This window comes from Rhagoletis pomonella, unplaced genomic scaffold (assembly GCF_013731165.1).
Source record: "Rhagoletis pomonella isolate Grant_MI unplaced genomic scaffold, Rhpom_1.0 Rhpom_scaffold_00009, whole genome shotgun sequence".
Taxonomy (NCBI): Eukaryota; Metazoa; Arthropoda; class Insecta; order Diptera; family Tephritidae; genus Rhagoletis; species Rhagoletis pomonella.
Genome location: NW_023458563.1, coordinates 26,739,771 through 26,744,390, shown reverse-complemented (window position 1 = coordinate 26,744,390; position 4,620 = coordinate 26,739,771). Strand labels below are relative to the sequence as shown.

At 33.1% G+C, this 4,620-nt stretch overlaps 1 long non-coding RNA gene across 1 annotated transcript; it reads right to left on the bottom strand.

Moving 5' to 3' along the window:
- Window positions 1–1,280: 1,280 nt before the first annotated feature.
- On the bottom strand, window positions 1,281–2,468 carry LOC118745674. Its single transcript, XR_004993681.1, has 3 exons — window positions 2,312–2,468; window positions 2,087–2,246; window positions 1,281–1,501 (listed from the first exon to the last, which is right to left on the bottom strand). It is a non-coding gene; the product is annotated as an uncharacterized LOC118745674 (long non-coding RNA).
- Window positions 2,469–4,620: the final 2,152 nt, after the last annotated feature.

The window sequence follows — 4,620 nt, the reverse complement described above, 5'->3', positions numbered from 1 at the left end:
ACTAATTAGCAGTAGAGAACAGGGCTGCGAATTCATATCTCAATTCGCCTTGGTAGAGAATTGTTACAGAAACGAGCTACAGGATACGAACGGTTTGCTTCTACAATTTCTAAAGCTCGTAACCCATTTTCATTTAACGTGTCGTTGTTTTCGCTAAGGAAATTGTGAAGTACACAACACGATAAAATTATTGCGTTAGCATTTTTTATAGCATTGTCTATGCCTTTTCCAATTCGCCGAAAACGCGCTTTCAAGTGTCCAAAGCATTTTCCACCACTCTCTGAGATTTGGATAAATGATAATTAAATTGTTTTTGCTCTTGGCTTTGCGAAACATTGAACGGGCATGGTTTCATTAATTTGTCGCTCAATCGAAACGCCGAATCGCCAATAATAAAAACAGGTATATCTACGCCAGCAATACTTCTCTTTAATTCGGTTAAAAGTTCGCATTGATCCAGTTGCTGTTTTAGAGATGAAGTCTGAAATATCTGCGAGTCGTTACAACGTCCTGGGCTTCCAGAGCTTACATACACTCTAAAAAGTGCATGTAAAACTACTACTGAAAAGTGTTTACTTTTCAACCGGAATCTGTTCAAGTATACGCACAAGATGTTCAAGATTTGATTTTGAACATTAGTTGTTTAAAATATACACATGAAATGTTTAAAATTACAAACATTTTGAAAGTAAACATATTTTTTACAAATAATAAATACTAAGTGCCAGGGGTGCACGCAGGAATATATTTTTTGGGGGAAAGGGTTCATACTTCTAAATATATATCATCAGCAAATACTGAAAATTCGCTCTTTAAAATACATTTATGAAAGTTTTATTTACAGTATGAAATAAATAAATAAACTTTTTAAAGTATCATCAATTGCATTTTATTTACATAAAATTTACAAAGAACTCAGGAAAATTCTACAAATTTGAAACTTTTTAAATAGATTTTGTAATAAATCGCGTTGATGTGGCATTTTTTTCGCAGAGTGTCTTCCATACAAAGTATGTTCACCATTTTTTATACCGAAGACACGTCAGAAAAAATTGGTAAAAATCAACGCGATTTTTTAGCAACTTGAAACTTGCATTTAAGTATACTATAATTTAATGGGCTACAAAATCTATTTAAAAAGTTTCAAATTTGTTGAATTTTCCTGAGTTTTGCACAAAGTTTTGAAAGTTTATTTTTACATTTGTGTTGTAATATGAGCTATGTTTTTATAAAAAGTTTGCGAAAAGAAATTAGAATAAAAAACCTTGCATACATTGTGAAAAGTTCTCTGTGCCAATACTTTTGTCCCTATGTGTATAAAAGTTAAAAGTACTTAAATTAAAAAATCCATTTTATCAATTGCGTGAGTTCTTCGCCGTTTTTTCTTGCAGTGATCTCGTTAGTTTTCGTTTTGCTATCCTGTCTTTAGCATGCACAAAATGCTTTTGAAGCACACCGTTCATTTCCTGGTCTGTGCTTTTGTATTTTAGATGGCAAATATCTAAGATGACAAATATTAATTTTGTTTTGTCAAAATATGGGTACATTAAATATGGGTACGCACAAAATTATTGGCCCAGGGAATTTTCCACAATGCATGAAAAATTTATAAAAAAAATTGCGTTGATTTTTGGAAATTTTTTCTCGCAGTTTCTTCCATGTTCGAATTTTTTTTTTGTATGGAAGAAACTGCGTGAAAAAATGGCAAAAATCACCTTTTTTGGAAATTTCAAACTTACATTTTTTTTTACCTACTAAAATTGAATGGGTTAAATAATTGCATACTTAGAATCTTTCTAGAGATATTAACTAAATTTTTAAAAGTTGAAAATATGTATGCAATTTTATTGACTTTTTCTGAGTTTTGCGTTATGTCATGTACAGTGTCTTCTTCGAAATATAACACTGAAGATGCATAACGCCAAAACCGGTTTGACTGCAAACCAAAATTGACTAGGGATGACGGAAGATCGTTAAACAATACATCATATTCCTACCCTGTCGAAAAAAAACAACCAAAACTAAAATTTTCCACACATTGTGAAAAATTCCCTGTGCCGATAATTTTGTGCTACACTGTACCTACTTTAAATCGTTGTTATTAGAAAGCACTTTTCGGCGCTTGGCTTAGTGCTGGTCGCCTTCCAGCTGTAAGCAGAAGCCAATTCGTCACAAAATACTTTTCGGATGGCGGTTCTTAGAAATTTTGCGGGTCCGTCACCGCCTGTTTTTGCTATGAATTCTTTCTGAAATTTTTTATAAAAATACTTGTATAACCAAATTCATATAAGAAGTTAAATAAAAAACATACAAATTGCTTAAGAGTGCCTTCATTGTGTTGTATCTCGCCATACAATTTTTCTAAATCAGCAATAACGGCCAAAGGAAGTTTTTGTAAATCTTCAAATTCATCGATTGATGTGATGTCATTGTGGTGCCTTCTGTTTTCTAGCTTAACAGCTATGACCTTCTCTATTAGTTTGGTAAATGCTCGTTTATTTCCATCCTTCAATTCTTTAATTTCTTCTTTTAAGCTCGAAATTTCAGACTTAAAAGATTTAATCTCGCCATGTAAATCTAGTACAAGAGTTTGAAGGCTGTTGGTTTCAGAAGCGTAAACATTTTGCACTGAAAAACAAATCGTTTTGTTTACATGGAAAAATAATGGGTTCCACTTTTAACTTACAAGTTGTTAAATTATTGGATGGGGTGAATTGAAAATCTCCAGAAGAGATGAAATTATTCTGCGACATTGCTAAGTTGGGGTGTGAAAAAATAACTGTTGTCAAAAGAATCTCGTAAACATATTACTTTTTTTATTTATTTGATTTGTAGAAAATTCAATTTTATTATCAAAAGCGATGTCAGCCGCCGAATACATATCAAAATTACTTGATTCGATTGGTTGCAAAAAGGGAGCCGTCAGATTTGTTACTTGTATTCCGATTAAAACAGGACCACTATGACATTTTTTTATTTCTATTATCTTAACAATTTAATCCTGAACCAGGCAAAAGTTGTCAGGGCCGCGTAGAGAAAAGAAGAAAGCATTCGTATTTAGACTTAAAATTTTTCCGCTTTTAATTTTCCCAAAAGATGTAGGCGGTTTATGTTCTTCTTCCTTTTTTATAAGATAGCTGATTTCAACTTGCCTCTTATAAATTTGTGCGGCAACACTTCCTCCATTCCTAATTTTGCGTTTAATTTTTTGTAGATGGTTCTCAAATTTGAAGGCGCTTACTCCATCTAAAGATCCATGAAGTGTAGCATCTTCATGAATATGCAACAAGGCGTGAAAATTATATGTAAGAAAGCACAAACCATATAATTTTGGAATCTCGTTCACAAATGATTTTAAGAGCTTTTCAGCACAGGAGTTGTTTTTTTCAGTATAAAAGGCCCCGTATAAAGTAAGAATTGTCTTAGTTCTGTTGCCTTCCATCTATCAAGATCTTTCAAGCTTCGAGGCTTTCTTTTAAACTCTCTCGTTATGTTAGTTCTATTAAAATTTAACTCTCTTGAAATTGATTCAATTTTCCAGGAAACTAAAGAGAAATCTTCACCTTTTTTTTAACCCATGCATTTAATAAAGTTCGCATTACGCCTAAACAAACAAGGTGCATATAATCTAAGGAGCACTGTGATACAATATTCATGTTTAGCATTTCTAATGGTGAAGTAGACTGTTTTAAATGATGTTCCGGCTGAAGGCGATTTCTGAAGGAATCATTGCTTCTAACCATATACTCGCACCCTGGTGGAAAAATAAGCCGATGGTTAACCATTTGCCCTTTTTGTGTACACCGTCCACAAGAAAAGTATCCACTATGCCCCTTAGTTCCCAATATAAAGGATTTGGCAGGTGCATCCATTACAAAACAGCGCACGATAATATGGAAAACGTTATTTGTAAAAACTAGCCCCTCTTGCATAAGAACATTCAGTTCTGAAATAAATTCTTGTAAAAAATCGTTTGCGCATTTTGGCTTTGAAGTACCTTCATATACGCCAACAAGAAACACATAACTAGTTCCCACAACACTGGCTAGTATTGGCCAAACTTGTTTTGAGCTGCTTTTAAACAGTGGCAGGCCATCAATACCGAAATCCAATATTAAATTCGGTAATCTCCAATCATTTCCCACCAAGAAATCAGTTAAACCGTTTTTTAGTCCGTAGTGAACATACGTGCCTTCCCCAACTTTTCTCTCAATCACAGAACAAGGCGTTTTTAAAATGGTCCTGCCATCCTTTGGGACTTTAATATTGCATTTTCGCAACAACAATAAAAGTGCATTAAGTGCAATAAAACTTATTTGAAATTGGGTAGCCCATTTAGCCAGTTCTTCGCACAAATCAAATTCGTTTGAATCACTTTCAGTATCAGATGAACAGATATCACTTATATCGCTTAAATTTACATGATGGAAACTACTTTCAATGCTTGGTTGGATTGGTTCTATTTGCTCCTGCACATTTTCCTCTGAATTAACTCTTTTATTTTTTGGGGACATTAGTTTTTCGGCTTCTTTTTTAGCCAATCTTTTTAATTGTTTAGCTGACATTATTATTATTTTTTTTATTAAATGTTCTTACTTATGTAGGCACTGCAATTTTTTA